Genomic DNA, 17,546 nt, shown 5'->3' on the forward strand with positions numbered 1-17,546 from the left:
AGTGGGTTAACTGCCTGTTCAGGGGCAGAACGACAGATTTGTACCTTGTCGGCTGGGGGGTTACTAGTCCAACGCTCTAACCACTAGGCTACCCTGCCGCCTCAACAATACATGACTAATTGAAAACTCAGTTAGGATTCTCCCCATCATGATGAAAATGGCATGATTGCATAGCAAGTACAGCTGTTTGAGGACTAGACCGATAGTCCCAGATCTGGTCCCAGATCTGTTTGTTCTTGCTAACTCCATTGATGACATTGTTTTACATTACAGTTCCACGGGGAGTTGGCAAGAGAGCAGAAACAGACTGGCACCCAGACTAGAACTCATAGGGACATGAATCCCCCTGTGCTGACTGCTCTGAAATGGAGGGAGTGTTGGGATGGTCAGTGAGAAATGGACAGATCACTCTGGCCCAGACTTCCTTCCGCCGGGCCTTTCTGCTCCAGGCCACCTGCTGTGGCTTTCACTGAGAGGACCGCAGGCAGGCAGAAACACGCGCACGCACAAAAACGCATGCTCAAAGTCTACACACAAGCGCACACACAAATTAGTGTGCGTACTAAGGAAACTCACTGATGAATACACACATTCAGTACAGCCAAGAGGCCATCTCAATGACACCTCTATGTGCTCTTCCTACCAAGGACAGAGAGTGAGAGCGAGGGAGAGAGAGAGAAGGAATAGGAAACAAACAAACAGACAAACTGGTTAGCTGATGGATATCAGTCAACCTTGTTGTTCTGGGTCATGGCTACTGTTACCGAACAAGGTAACTTAGACATAAAGCTGATGCCTGACAATAATGAATGGTGCAGGTGAAATTACATAATGTACACTAAATATCAGTCAGTGACAAATGGGAACATTGATTGACACTAGGGCTGTGGTGGTTATGACATTTTGTCAGCCAGTGATTGTCATGCAAATAAACTGCCGGTCTCGGTCTCGCGGTAATTGACCGTTAATTAACAAACACATTTAGCATCTCCTGGCTTCCACGCATAGCTTGTAAAGCCACTGATGCAGACCTTTGGAACATCTACATTTTACAAATCCTAATAAATCCATTTAATATAGCCTACACATTCGCAATAAGTCCATTCTTTATTTTAGACAGGTCTAAAGAAACATGACATGAAGAAAATGTAGTCTATTTCAGAAGAACATACTCTGAGTTGTCCTTATGTTAGGCCCTGATATGGCTATGCCATATGGCTGTTGATGTTTAATACATTCTAAGGCTACATGATGGGACTTTAACGATGATATGAAAAAAAGTTGCAATCTGCACACTCTTCATCAGCCTCTCACAATTTGACAAGCACTTGATAATATTCTCATAAGGACTCGAATTTCCCAGCGGCATCCCACTTGTGTGGCTGTAATGCCCCCCTAAAAAAAATCCATGCCTTTTGAGGCCAAAGTGGCCGTTGTGCCCTTGGGCTGAATATAATAGGCTAATTATAATTCCCTTCTCCCAGCTGCCGTGCTCCGAAGCACCTCTCACTCACATGGCTCTCTCAGATGTCGCCAATGCCCGTCACATGATCGGGTTCTTCTCGCAGGAATTTCAGCTAAGAAGTAGGCTACAAGTGAATGAAGACAGAAACATCGGGGACGCAACCGCTCGAGTCCCCCTTATCGAATTCCTAGGTGCATATTTAAGATAGAACTGTCCACATGTAGCCTACTTTTCGTCAGCCAACATGATGAGTAGGCCTAACGAACAGCAAAAGCACTAACCTATGTCAATCTACTATCCACCATAGTACATACGTTGACCTATTCTTTTGGTTAACTTGTCCTCCTGTGTGAGAAATAAATATTCGAAAACATACTCTGCTACAGTTGTGGGATGCAATAGATCCCAAATTAATACAACCACCCAGCATCAAAAAAACAATTTAAAAGAAATGAGGCTGATCATTTAGCTTAAAAATGTTGATAAAATGTTAGGCAATTTTTTCACATTATAAGCGCAGCAATGAGCACATGGCAGTAGGCTATAAGCGCGAATGTTCCAAAATGCAATCAACTAGCGGGAAAATCATCTTTCCCAAACATGAAACTCACGTGCAGCAATGTATGCCAGTTAGGCTCTGCGCCGGTTATAAAGCAGGTTAATGTGCTTAATTTTAAGTTAATTGGCGAACATACTGTGACGTTGGATTCAGACCCCTTGACTTTTTCCACATCTTGTTAGGTTACAACCTTATTCTAAAATGTATTACATTATTTCTTCCCTCAATCTACACACATTACCCCATAATGACAAAGCAAAAACAAGTTTAGAAATGTTTGCATTTTTTTTTCAGACCCTTTACTCAGTACATTGTTGAAGCACCTTTCTTTGGCAGCAATTACAGCCAAATCTTCTTGGGTATGACGCTATAAGCTTGTCGCACCTGTATTTGGTGAGTTTCTCCCATTCTTCCCTGTAGATCCTCCCAAGCGCTGTCAGGTTGGATGGGGAGTGTTGCTGCACAGCTATTTTCAGTTCTCTCCAGAGATGTTCAATTAGGTTCAAATCAAGGCTCTGGCTAGGCCACTCAAGGACATTCAGAGACTTGTCCCGAAGCCACTCCTGCGTCGTCTTGGCTGTGTGTTTAGGGTCGTTGTGCTGTTGGAAGGGGAACATTCGCCCCAGTCTGAGGTCCTGAGCGCTCTGGAGCAGGTTTTCATCAAGGATCTCTCTGTACTACTCCGTTCATCTTTGCCTCAATCCTGACTAGTCTCCCAGTACCTGCCCCTGAAAAACATCCCCACAGCATGATGCTGCCACCACCATACTTCACTGTAGGGATAGTGCAAGGTTTTCTCCAGATGTGACGCTTGGCATTAAGGCCAAAGAGTTAAATCTTGGTTTCATCAGACCAGAGAACCTTGTCTGTAGGTGTCTTTTGGCAAACTCCAAGTGGGCTGTCATGTGCCTTTTACTGAGGAATGGCTTCCATCTGGCCACTTTACCATAAAGGCCTAATTGGTGGAGTGCTGCAGAGATGGGAGAACCTTCCAGAAAGACAACCATCTCCACAGAGGAACTCTGGAGCTCTGTCAGAGTGACTACCGGGTTCTTGGTCACCTCCCTGACCAAGGCCCTTCTCTCCTGACTGCTCAGTTTGGCTGAGCGTCTAGCTCTAGGAAGAGTCTTGGTGGTTCCAAACTTCTTCTATTTAAGAATGATGGAGGCCACTGTGTTCTTGGGGACCTTCAATGCTGCAGAAATGTTTTGGTACCCTTCCCCAGATCTGTGCCTTGGCACAATCCTGTCTCGGACCTCTACGGGCAATTCCTTCAACCGCATGGCTTGGTTTTTGCTCTGACATGCACTGTTAACTGTGGGACCTTATATAGACAGATGTGTGCCTTTGAAAATCATGTCCAATCAATTGAATTTACCACAGGTTGATCTAATCAAGTTGTAGAAACATCAAGGATCCATGGAAACAGCATGCACCTGAACTCAATTTCGAGTCTCATAGCAAAGGGTCTGAATACTTACAGTTCCAGTTAAATGTTTGGACACACCTACTCATTCCAGTCTTTTTCTTTATTTTTAATATTTTCTACATTGTAGAATAATTGTGAAGACATCAAAACTATGAAATAACGCATATGGAATCATGTAGTAACCAAAAAAAGTGTTATATTTGTCCACGTAGCCACCCTTTGCCTTGATGACAGCTTTACACACTCTTGGCATTCACTCAACCAGCTACCTCTGCGGCAGTAGATAAGTTAATTAGAGTTACCAGTTAACTGCCTTGTTCAGGGGCAGAACAACAGATGTTTACCTTGTCAGCTCAGGGATTTGATCTTGCAACCTTTCGGTTACTGGCCCAACGCTCTAAACACTAGGCTGCCTGTCGCCCCAATCAGGCCTTCATGGTCGAATTGCTGTAAAGAAACCACTACTAAAGGACACCAATAAGAAGAAGAGACTTGCTTGGGCCAAGAAACACGAGCAATGGACATTAGACTGGTGGAAATCTGTCCTTAGATTTTTGGTTCCAACCGCTGTGTCTTTGTGAGACGCAGAGTAGGTGAATGGATGATCTCCGCTTGTGTGTTTCCCACCTTGAAGCATGGAGGAGGTGTGATGGTGTTTTGCTGGTGACAGTGTAGGTGATTTATTTAGAATTCAAGGCACACTTAACCAGCATGGCTACCACAGCATTATGCAGCGATACCCTATCCCATCTGGTTTGCGTTTAGTCCCACTATAATTTATTTTTCAACAGGACAATGACCCAACACACCTCCAGGCTGTGTAAGGGCTATTTGACTAAGAAGGAGTGTGATGGAGTGCTGCCTCAGATGACCTGGCCTTCACAATCAACCGACCTCAACCCAATTGAGATGGTTTGGGATGAGTTGGACCGCAGCGTGAAGGATAAGCAGCCAACAAGTGTTCAGCATATGTGGGAACTCCTTCAAGACTGTTGGAAAAGCATTCCAGGTGAAGCTGGTTGAGATAATGCCAAGAGTGTGCAATGCTGTCATCAAGGCAAAGGGTGGCTACTTTGAAGAATCTAAAATAAAAATGTACTTTACATTTGTTTAATACTTTTTTGGTTACTACATGATTCCATGTGTGTTATTTCCTAGTTATGATATCTTCACTATTATTCTACAATGTAGAACATTTTTTAAATAAAGAAAAACCCTTGAATGAGTAGGTGTCCAAACTTTTGACTGGCACTGTATATAAATAAGGTATTTGTGTTTTATATGTATAAAAACCCGTTTTCACTTTGTCATTATGGGGTATTTTGTGTAGATTTGCTGAGGATATTTTTAGTTATTTAATCCATTTTAGAATAAGGCTGTAATATAACAAAATTTGGAAAAGTCAACGGGTCTGAATAATTTCCGAAGGCACTGTAGGCCTATGGGCTAGGATACAAGGTGTGCAACTATGATTTGAAAATGGCGACAAAATAAGGTATGCGCTGTTTCTTGCCTGAATGCACAAGCTGGGCATCATTAATAAGTAATAATACATCATTCACAAGTGATAGGCTAATATTGTCACCCATCAGACTATTCTTAACCTCTCTAGGGTACCTGACCAACATCCAGTGAGATTGCAGAGCGCCAAATTCAAATACAGAAATACTCTTTAGAAAAATTCAGAAAAGACAACTACTTTAAATAGGTTTAAAGATTAACTTCTTGTGAATCCAACCACAGTGTCAGATTTCAAAAATGCTTTACGGCGGAAGCATAGCTTACAATTATTTGAGAACATAGCCCAGCAGACCAATCATTACAAACAGTAAACAGCCAAGGAGAAGAGTCAAGTCAGAAATAGAGATACAATTAATCACCTACCTTTGATGATCTTCATATGTTTGCACTCAGAAGACATTCATTTATTCAATAAATGTTCCTTTTGTTCGATAAAGTCTCTCTTTATATCCGAAAACCTCCGTTTTGTTCGCACGTTTTCTTCAGTATTACGCAGGCTCAAACGCAGTCACAACAGGCAGACAAAAAAATCCAAATGATATCCGTAAAGTTTATAGAAACATGTCAAACGATGTTTATATTCAATCCTCAGGTTGTTTTTAGCCTAAATAATCGATAATATTTCAACCGGACAATAACGTTGTCAATATAAAAGGTAAACAAGAAAGGCACTCTCTCGGTCGTGCGCATGAAAAAGCTCTGTGACACGGCAGGGTCCACTCATTCAGACTGCTCTTACTCCCTCATTTTTCAGAATACAAGCCTGGAACAATTTCTAAAGACTGTTGACATCTAGTGGAAGCCATAGGAACTGCAATTTGAGTCCTAAGTCAATAGATACTGTAATGGCATTGAATAGAAAACTACCAAAAAAAGAAATCCTACTTCCTGAATGGATTTTTCTCAGGTTTTCACCTGCCAAATCAGTTCTTTATACTCTGACATTATTTTAACAGTTTTGGAAACTTTAGAGTGTTTTCTATCCAAATCTACTAATTATATGCATATCCTATCTTCTGGGCCTAAGTAGATGGCAGTTTAATTTGGGCATGCTTTTCATCCAAAATTCCAAATGCTGCCCCCTACACTAGAGAAGTTAATTTAATGTTGTATTTACATATACTAAATAATATGTGTATCAGTTTTGATTTAGAGTGGACCATTATCATGCACCTGCCTCAGAACAAGGGCATTATAAAAAAAATACATGTCATCTATGCACTTAAATAGAGAATGGAGGACACATTTCCCATGGTTCATTTTCATGCCTGCCAGGTAAGCTATACTCCTGCTGTAAAGCAAAGCAATGTTCTTAATATTAGGAAAGTTCATAATATAGTAGGCCTAGGATGTCAGTGTGATTAGAGGGACAATAGAGTACTGAGTACCAGGCAGTTAGCATGTTTGGTAGGCTACTAATGACCATCCGCAGCATCAACACATGGGGAAGCCTAATTACCCTGACTAAGCGGTCACGTGAAATTTGACTAGCGCCATGACTCGTGAGCGCACGGTCACCGTAACAGCCCTAATTGACACAATAGCTTTGTTTCTATTAACTTGTCCAGGGATTTCTTGTTGCCATTTAGAATGCTTAGAAAATAGATGCCCCAATTGCCTGCTAGGGTGCGTTTCCATTAAACTGTCATGTCGATAAAAACAGCTGGATGTCACACAAAAAAAACAGTGTTGAATAAAAATGTAGTGGTTGAAGTGTTTTCATTACCCATTTAGGCAAATTTCACATTAATAAATTGCCGACTGTATGTAAGCTATCCCACCGATCATGTCTCAGGTAGCCTGCGAAAGCATGCACCTATAGAATGCAATAAATGACTATTATTTGCGATATTCAAATAATTCTCAAGTGCCAACGTATTGCCACAGTCCGTGCAATGGTGAAACTTGCACTCCTGTAGATCAGAAATAATTGGATGGTAAAACTTATTCAGACACTCTTCAGTCAGGACAATCCTTGTCCTGCAAATATACATGTTTTTTTGTTTCATTTTATTTTGCTACTAGTGGGCATTCAGAATAAAATGTGGAGTGTAGCTTATAGTTAAGTGATTACATCACGTGTCCCGTTTACCTTCAAAAGTATTCGGCAATCATCATTTAGAGATGGTTCTCCTTGCGTGATTTATATGGCGACAATGCTTTTATCAAATAAACCTGGGTCAACGGAAACGCGCCCACTGTAACGCAAGGAGAACCATCTCTTATGTTTGAATGAATGAAGAAGGAGCGTGATGGGGGAAGTTTCCACGGCAACCAGGGGTATGGGAGTAGCCCCTCCTTCTGGACCGACAGCTGTTAGCAGCTGACGCCATGGCTGTAGACAGGGAGGGTCCTTAGAGCTTACCATGCTTTAAATCTCCAACAGATGCTGCGTCTTCCTCCGCATTCCTCCAATGCCAAGGCTTAAACTGGCCATTGGAAACTGCAGTCTTACAATATCAAACAATAAATATTTTAAAAGTAAGGAAGTTGGAACATCACTTTACATTGGTGACTTATTCTATCAGCATAATTACAGAATTCAGCGTTAATGTAGTCTCTTACATGGCATGCAAGACAAGGTCAAACATGAATTTGAAATGAAGAGGTAGTATACATGTTGCCATGATTATTAAGGATGCAGTATAGTGTGTGTTATGATGTTCAAAAACCACGTAGCCTACTATTAGAATTAGAACATCTCTCCACCTTTGGAGCTGTGCCAGGCTGCCAGCATCACAGAATACCTGGCTGCGTCTGCCAATACAGTAGTCAATCTTGAGTGTGTAGGAACTATTTTAGGAGCAGGTGACCACACACCTTCTGTTTTTTTTTTTTACAGTAACAGCCAGAGAAAGACTATTTAAACTATCAACACCTACTTCTCAGGATTTGCGCTGACTGCCAATGTGTGCTGTGGTGACTTCAGTGACATCACCACCATTACTAACCCTAACACTGTAGCTGTGTTCGAATACCCATACTAACATACTGTATACTACATAGTTAATGAGTATATACTATATACTATTAATTTATTTTAGTATATTGTAAACAAACGGTATCCTTTCAGTTGAGCGTACTCTGTCTACCGGAAGTTGATGCTGTTGCTATGCAACCTCTCGCTAGCAAAACAAATTACTAGCTCGACTTCGGGTGTGTTCATAAACTCAATCTGGAGTGCCAGAGTGTGCTCTGGGCATTCGTAAATTCAGGTAGTTGTCAGATTGTCTGTTCGTAAATTCAGAGCTTTCCGCTCTCTGAACGCACAGTGGTTTTGTCAGAGCGTTCTGACCTCACAACCGCAGTCAAGCCCCCAAGCTAACTGGCTAGCTACTTCCAGACACAAATGTGAGAACACCTCACTGACCATTTTACTTGCCCTAGTAGAGCTGGTTAGGCTGTTTTTATGTTATCCAGAGCATTGGTTACTCGAACTGTGCTGCTGGCAACAATTTAATTATGCTTTTTTTGCTGACGTTTACTGACACAGGTCATATTTAATGGGTGTTGAGCATTCGTAAATTCATCAGTTATTCTGCGCTCTGCCACAGCCAGATGAGAGTGCTCTGAAATCAGACTAGATAGCCAGAGCGAATTTACAAACACACCTGAACGTCTAAACCACTTACTAAGCTATGAATGATGTGACTAATCAAGTCAATAAACTTTGGGTAGTTAAATAGAATAAAGTAAATATACTGGCAAGTTTGATGTATTAGTAGCCAACTAAAGTTACAGGAGGTAGCTAACACACCCGGGTACATATTGCTGTAATGATATGCTATGCTGTTCATAAGGACAGCGTAGCTAACAAATTGTCAACCAACCTAATGTGTAAAGTAATTTATTTGAAAAGTCATTACTTTATTACATTGCTCAACCTTTTCTTAACATTTGTCAACAAATTTGTATCCACTCTCGTCGGAATGCGGCTGCATATTTCTCCGCCATTTTCTTCAAATCCGAAAACGTGAAATAGTGTCCCATTGCTTGTATTTTGACGAATGTAGTACAACATCCGGGAACTTTTGGCATACTAACTATATCCATACTATGTCTAATAAGCATACCACATGCTCAATTTGTGTCACAAATAGTATGGTTAGTATGAGTATTCGAACACAGCTTGTGTTCAGTCACACCAATGTACACAACTGTAGCTTGACGTCACTTACTGACTGCATGGTATTGAAGTAGAGATGGTAAGATTAAGCTACATCCTACACTACTTCCTTCAGCAATAAGCTCCCTGATGTAAAGAGAAGTTCCCCCAATATCCTTGGTTCCACACAACAATTATCTCTATGTTATATGTAGCTACGACAGACAGACACTACCATTGGCCTGGCATCGCCAAGGGTTCAGGGTCATATTCAATAGAGTAAAACGTAGCAACTGAAAAATACAGTAGCTTATTGAAGTTCAGGTAGTCCGTCCCTATTTCAGTCAAATTTCTTTCATTGGTGTCTAATATACATACGGCCCAGCTCTCCCATCTCCCAGCTGGAACAGTTTACTAAAAGCTCATAGAAGGCAAGCCCACTCGGTGTTATTCACATGCTATTCACAACTCTTCAATACTTCTGTCCCAGATCCAGCTGACGTTCTCGCTGTAAGGCACTGGCGTGGATGTGAAATGTCCTCATTCTCACTGACAGTGACAGTCTCTAGAGAATCAGACCCATGTCTCTCAAGTCATGACCTACTGTATGTGACTGATGTTCTCGTCCTTCTATCACAGTGGCTTCTCAATTAGTTTGGTTGTAAATCTCTTGTAAGGCATTTGTTATTACTGTGCGGTTACCATGTTGTGCCTTAGGTAACCTATATACCGGGTCATTTCTGTACTATAACATTAAATGCAACCAATATCACAGAGCAACACACAGTGAATGCTAGTGGACGTTAAGCTGATGTTGGTTCCTCCAAGAGGGTGCATCGGTGTCTTCATGAATAGGTTCTAGCCTATGGGGTCACATTTGGGGCTTTGGTAATGTCTAGGTTGGTCTGAATCCTGAGGACGACAGTAGACATAACAATGCTTAAAGGCCTTGGACCTTTCAAACATAGTATTTTATCCCTGCAACGATAGTCAGTCAGTAGTTCTCTCCATTGAACTGACATCGCTCCAAACATCTGTTGGTGTATTTGGACGTTTTACAAGCTCAAGCATATGCCTCCGATATGTTTAACATAGGGTGGTGTGGAGTTGTTATTCTTTTAAGAGGTAGTACTCTATTCCCTTCTACCAACTGAACCTCCGTATTTGGATTCTGGCATGACTAGTGTAGGCCTATGCCGAAATTGAATTTGAGGTAATTCATTTCTTCACTCTCATTACTGGAAATCGTGTAGGAATGGACTACGTGTAGCCTGCAGATGCACATCTTCAATTTACCAATCACATTCCGTAAGGTTGCTTTAACTTAATTACCTATTAGCAATCTTCAGGACAATCAAGACTAGGATGTGTTACATTTTAACATGGCCATGCGGTGTTAAGAGTCCAGACAATGCTACATTGTTGCTTCTTCAGCTAACTGTTCCATGTGTTCGGTATTTGAGCAGTCGTCTCGAAATATCGGACACTGTCGTCTGGACTAACAGTGATTGCCATCGAGAAACGATTGTCGGGGTTTGAGAAAGGGGTGCAGGCTTTACGGAAACTCAAGCCATTGCCTACAAATACAACTTAAATTACAGGCTCAGACCAGAGATAGCCTTATTGTGAACTACACTTAGGCCTGTGAAGCGTATCTCCGAAAACGAATTGGAACTTATCACACTAAGATTGTCATGTAACTTTAATAATAGGCTATTGACCGCTATTCGTAGGGGTCAGAAAAATTATGTGCAGACAATGCCCTGAAAAATCGGCCATAGAGGGCTGGTAAAGGCCTATCATGACTATTGGATCGTCAACTTGTTTTTATTTTTTATCATGATAAACAATCTTACCTTTTAGAAATCCACGCTCTTGTGCCACCTGTGTTTGTATTTCCAATTTATTCGACGCAAAATCAGCTAGTATTCCAACATGGAAATCACAGTCGCCCCCATCCCGACTCCCTGAAACAAATCAGCCTTTCTCAATCGTTTTTGTGCTCGGTGAATGAAAAAAAAACAAGGAATTTAAATCAAAGCAAGACGAATGTTGAAGAAAATAAATTATTAAAAGGGGCTGACACAGACAGAAATTCAATGCATAAAACCCCAGCGAAATCTGTCCAGCGGCATGATGACAAAAGAAGTCGTCAAAAGTAACCCAGTTCCTGTAGATACACTTCCTACCTCTAAACTTACGCCAGCCCGCATCCACCCCCACTACAACATGGCCGACCTGACTCCAGGGAATGACGCCGTAGCTGGAGATACCAACCCTACAGACCGGTGTCGAGATGGTAGGATGATCATCACAGGATGATCACCCCCCGATAAAAAAAAATATATATATATTGAAAGGGAGAAGTCATTGTTTGAACCAGAAATGCGTCTGTGTACCGTGTGTGTGGTTTCATGTGATTTGTTTATGAAAGATGAATCCAATTATATCTCTCCAAAACTGGTGCTATATCCCCACCTACTGGTAGTAGCCTAATATCGGATTATCCCTTGTTTGAACTGCCCTTTTCTACTGTTTGAGTGGGGAAGAGGTTAGTTGCATATTTTGCTACAAGGACCAAGGACCAATCTTCTCAAAATCCACCGGGCCCCCCATTGATTCTCCCTGTCTGCTCCTGTTGAGCCATTTAGGCCTAATACATTATTTTATTTTTAAATCCATGTGAACAACGGGACTACAAAAGTAGCAGACTTTGGCAACACTTTAAATACAGTGTAACTGGTATTGTAATGAATCATTGCTACAATGAACTTAGAGCATTTTACCTTCATTTAACTAGGCAAGTTAGTTAAGAACAAATTCTTATTTTCAATGACAGCCTAGGAACAGTGGGTGCCTGTTCAGGGGTAGAACGACAGATTTGTACCTTGTCAGCTCGGGGATATGAATTTGCAACCTTTTGGTTACTAGTCGAATGCTCTAACCACTAGGCTACCCTGCCGCCCCATAAACCCTAAGTAACCCTACATACAGTTGAAGTCGGAAGCCAAATACATTTAAACTCAGTTTTTCACAATTCCTGACATTTAATCCTAGTAAAAAATTCCCTGTCTTAGGTCAGTCAGGTCACCACTTTATTTTAAGAATGTGAAATGTCAGAATAATAGTAGAGAGAGTGATTTATTTCAGCTTTTATTTCTTTCATCACATTCCCAGTGGGTCAGAAGTTTACATACACTCAATTAGTATTTGCTAGCATTGCCTTTAAATTGTTTAACTTGGGTCAAACGTTTCGGGCCTTCCACAAGCTTCCCACAATAAGTTGGGTGAATTTTGTCCCATTCCTCCTGACAGCTGGTGTAACTGAGTCAGGTTTCTCAGCCTCCTTTCTCGCACACACTTTTTCAGTTCTGCCCAAAAATGTTCTATAGGTTTGAGGTCAGGGCTTTGTGATGGCCACTCCAATACCTTGACTTTGTTGTCCTTAAGCCATTTTGCCACTACTTTGGAAATATGCTTAGGATCATTGTCCATTTTGAAAACCCATTTGTGACCAAGCTTTAACTTCCTGACTGATGTCTTGAGGTGTTGCTTCAATATATCCACATCATTTTCCTGTCACATGATGCCATCTATTTTGTGAGGTGCACCAGTCCCTCCTGCAGCAAAGCACCCCCACAACATGAATCTGCCAGCCCCGTGCTTCACGGTTGGGATGGTGTTCTTTGGCTTGCAAGCCTCCCCCTTTTTCCTCCAAACATAACGGTGGTCATTATGGCCAAACAGTTCTATTTTCGTTTCATCAGACCAGAGGACATTTCTCCAAAAAGTACGATCTTTGTCCCCATGTGCAGTTGCAAACCATAGTCTGGCTATTTTATGGCGGCTTCTTCCTTGCTGAGCGGCCTTTCAGGTTATGTTAATATAGACTCGTTTATACTGTGAATATAGATACTTTTGTACCTGTTTCCTCCAGCATCTTCACAAGGTCCTTTGCTGTTGTTCTAGGATTGATTTGCACTCATCTCTAGGAGACAGAACGTGCCTCCTTCCTGAGTGATATGACGGCTGCGTGGTCCCATGGTGTTTATACTTGCATACTATTGTTTGTACAGATGAACGTGGTACCTTCAGGCGTTTGGAAATTGCTCCCAAGGATGAACCAGACTTGTGGAGGTCTACAGTTTTTTTCTGAGGTATTGGCTGATTTCTTTTGATTTTCCCATGATGTCAAGCAAAGAGTCACTGAGTTTGAAGGTAAGCCTTGAAATACATCCACAGGTACGCCTCCAATTGACTCCAATTATGTCTATTAGCCTATCAGAAGTTTCTAAAGCCCTGACAACGTTTACTGGAATTTTCCAAGCTGTATATAGGCACAATCAACTTAGTGTATGTAAACTTCTGACCCACTGGAATTGTGATACAGTGAGTTATAAGTGAAATAATCTGTCTGTAAACAATTGTTGGAAAAATTACTTGTGTCATGCACTAGATGTCCTAACCGACGTGCCAAAACTATAGTTTGTTAACAAGAAATTTGTGGAGTGGTTGTAAAATGAGTTTTAATGACTCCAACCTAAGTGTATGTAAGCTTCCGACTTCAACTGTGCCCTACACTGTAAGTACAATGTAACAATGGTTCATTGTAATAATTGTTACACTTATTATAGGAATATAACCCTATATAATTATCCCCTTAATAAATATAAACGCTTCAGTCCTCAACAAAAAGGATACTCAGAGGGAATGTGTTATTCTCAATGCTCACTTTACCTCTGTATCAACAGACCGTAACATTGAGGCTATTGACAACACGCTGGCAAACCTCTGTCCCCCCCAGTCACAGCATTGGCCAGATCAAAAAATGTTTGAAGCGAAGTGTTAATTTTGGCACTCTTTTTTTTAGGTTTAGTCTTAGTAATTTTGATTCAAATATAATGAAGTCACATTTTTGTAATTTCAATAATGATTTAGTCTAGTTATTGTCAAAAGGACGAGAACAGTTTTGCATCATTAATCTATAGTCAACATAAATCACTGACTTCCATGTGCACAAACATACATAGCCTTGTCCTATCGCTATATATTTAGCATAAATGCAAGGAAAAGGGACTACTTTGAAGAATATAAAATATAAAATATATTTTGATTTGTTTAAAACTTATTTTGGTTACTACATGATTCCATATGGGTTATTTCATAGTTTTGATGTCTTCACTATTATTCTACAATGTAGAAAATAGTAAAAAGTAAAGAAAAACCCTAGAATGAATAGGTGTGTTTAAACTTTTGACTGGTAGTTTATATATGAATTATCTGGCCATGTAAATTCCTAATTCAGCCTACATAGATGCACAACATACAAAACCAACACACACACACGCACGGAGAGAGTGAGAGAGAGAGAGATGGAGTAGCACAATCACCAGCTGGTACCGCAAAGTAGTATGGATTGGACCTCCGTCACTCGGTCACGTCATTGCCATTGTTATCAACGTTCAACAGACGCCACAGCCACATTGATGTCCAATAGTAGAATGGTTACTAATGACTTTGAATAGGTACTAATGACTGTTTCGCCCAGTGACTTAATTAAGTCACAAGACCTTGAGTCTGAATTGAGTCCCAAGTTCCCTGTGATCAAATCCGAGTCACCAATGGTCAAGTCACAAGTCAAGTTAAGAGTCCCTATGACTGTAGTCCATGTCCCAGTTCTCAAGTCCTGGTCCAATTGCCCAAGTCACTGAACCTACAATAAGTCAAAATAAGTTATTTACCCAGCCAGCTTTTGTGTAGTGCCAAGAGGAATTTAGTCAATAAATAGTTTGCTATCACTTTTACTTTCTTTCTGTGCCATCAAATGTTTGCATGTAGGCTACTGATAATGTCACCAGAGCCACGTTCAGTTGCAAAACGTTCTCAAACGCTGCAGATAGAAATTTCATGAACAGAGCTGGCATTATTGCTTATTCAACATGTCAGTGAGGCATGTTTGTTCTATATAGTATATTTCTATCAGAACGTACCAAAATGTTGCTTCCTGCTGAACATGCCCCAGGTTGGCTATAGCTAGGTAATGAGGGATCATGACTGAAAAATGTACAGCCTAAACAAATGGTTAACAGTCCCGTTTGCAAGTAGCCTAGTTTTAGAACAGCCCGCGGTATGCTTTATGTTTTCACTAATAAACAATGCTGCTATTGTTTTTAATTTCGTAAAGAAGTTTGTATTTCTTAACTAGGTGAAGGGTAGCTAACTAGGAGGCTGGTTGTGACTGGTTAGTTATGGGCAGGTAAGAGAGTCGTTTAGTTATAGTTTCTTCTGGGTCTTATTTGTCAGTTAAAATCTCTTCAATTGCCACAGAAAAATAGGTGTTAGACAAATATTTTAGTCACTCTTTTTGTTGACGAAATTAACACTGCTGAAGCGTCTGAATGGGCAGAAGTCTGCAGACCCCGAAGAGATTCCTCCCTGGTTCCTGAAAACCTGCCATGAGGAGCTTGCACCAGTACTGTGCCATATTGTCAATTTCTGAACTTCCCCTCTCAATGGAAATGCTATATAATCTGTGCTGTGCCTAAGAAGAGCAACCCCACCTTCCCCCAAGAGTACAGGCAAATCTCTCTCCTCATGGGAAAAATCTTTGAGGGGTTGCTACATGACATACTGGAGAAGGAGACAGCTCGTGTCATCAAGTCTTCGCAACATGACTTTGTGAAGAACAGGTCAACAGTGCTCTCATTCAGCTCCTACAGGAGTGGCACAACGCCTCAAACTAAGTGCCAAAGCAGGATGTTCATGTAACCTTTATAGACTTTTTCAGAGCATTTGACACCATAGACCATGGCCAGCTCCTCCTCACTCTAGCAGAGCATGGGGTGTCCCACTCACTATCAACAGCAAGCAGACAGTGAGATCGAGAACATGCCTTTCTAACTCACAGCCAGTCCAGCTGTGGTTCCCCAAGGTGGAGTGCTCCCCCCCCCCATCGTTTGTGCTATGCATGAACACACTAAACTCCATCCCCCCAAGCAGCGCCCAACCTGTCCTGTATGCTAATGACTTCACACCCACAGAGTTGCTTCCTGGCAAGCTACCAGGCCAAACACAAGCAGCCGTCAATGTAGTGGCTGAGTGGGTAAAAACCAACTGCCTGTACTGTATGTGAACGAAAAAGAAAACCAAGGATACGGTTATCAGCTTTAGGGCTACTGACAAGGCCTCTCCACCAGCGGTTGCTGTAAATGGCCACCCATTTGAGCGTGTGGAGACCGTGCACCTGCTTGGTGTCAGCTGGCTTGTCCATGGAAGAGCACGTCAGTCATATCCTAAAAAAAGGTTAAACATAGGAACTAAGTGTAGCAAGACGAGCTGGCAAGACGAGCCGGCCTCCCTACTGAAGTCCTACTTGCAGGCATACCTGACCTTCGTTGGACAAATCATGGAGTATGACTCGCCAGTGTGGGCCGGCCTTCCAAAGTGTCTCTCTGAGGACTTAGAGGGCATTCAGAGACGATGCTGTTGCATCATTGCTACAACTCGCTCCCATCTTTGGAGAGCAGATGAGATGAAGCCACAGTCGAGACTTTTAAAGTGCCCCGGCATGACCACCAATCCACTGCACGAGTTCCTAACCCCTACACAGAGGCAGTATGATCTGAGGATTCCAAGGCAACACTCTATTGCAACAAGCCACACTACAAGACAATCAGACATCTTTCTTGGCAAGAACCCCTTGAGCTATACAAATGGCACTCTCTAAAGACACTCACTAAAGACATTGATATGCATATTTATTGATTTGGTGGTATGCTAATTTGTTGTTTATGAGTAATAATTTATTGATGATTCACTGTCCATATAGTTAGGCTGATCATATCCATTTTATGAATGTGTCTGCATATGTACCAATATGTTCAAGTAAACCTAAACCAAAGCCTAAATAATAATAACATTTAAAAAAATGTTGACCAACTCTTTAAATGTTTTGCATGTCATGTCTGTATTTCCGGTCTGTCGACCCTAATAACCATTAGCCTAACTGTTAACTGCTCTCTCGACCATCTGCTAAATGACTAAAATGAATTATGAAATTAACTGTAAGTGGGATGTTCCGCTTTATGAGACGCACCATTAGAGGGCCATTACTGTTAATAGTGGTGGGGTAACATTTCTGTAAAGTATATTATTTGATGTCACAATGTCAGATATTTGAGGGGCTTTCAACAAGTCTGGGTTTGTCATAACATATGGCAATGAACAATTCATTTAAATGTTGCTTTCGAATGTATTCCTCGTTTATGTTTTTGCTTTGACTTTAATGTAAATGTTTTGTCATTGGTGAGTGTCCTGTTTTGATACCTATTTTCATTGAAATATATTTCATTTAATGCCAATCAAACCGCTATAGTCCATCTGTGGAAAATGTTTTGAAGCTTTATTTGAAACATTTCTTAATCAAAATCTAATTAAAGCCCACTGCTGTAAGAAATGCATGCATAAA

At 41.2% G+C, this 17,546-nt stretch overlaps 1 protein-coding gene across 1 annotated transcript in view; it reads right to left on the reverse strand.

Annotated features, from left to right (window-relative positions):
- LOC112215656 (tyrosine-protein kinase Yes) overlaps positions 1 to 11,310 on the reverse strand; it is a 52,217-nt gene extending 40,907 nt beyond the window's left edge. The window contains exon 1 of the mRNA XM_024374865.2: positions 10,936 to 11,310. The gene's annotated coding sequence lies outside the window, so the exon portion shown is untranslated. The remainder of the gene's footprint in view (positions 1 to 10,935) is intronic.
- Positions 11,311 to 17,546: the final 6,236 nt, after the last annotated feature.

The sequence above is a fragment of the Oncorhynchus tshawytscha genome, linkage group LG16 (assembly GCF_018296145.1).
Source record: "Oncorhynchus tshawytscha isolate Ot180627B linkage group LG16, Otsh_v2.0, whole genome shotgun sequence".
Classification (NCBI taxonomy): Eukaryota; Metazoa; Chordata; class Actinopteri; order Salmoniformes; family Salmonidae; genus Oncorhynchus; species Oncorhynchus tshawytscha.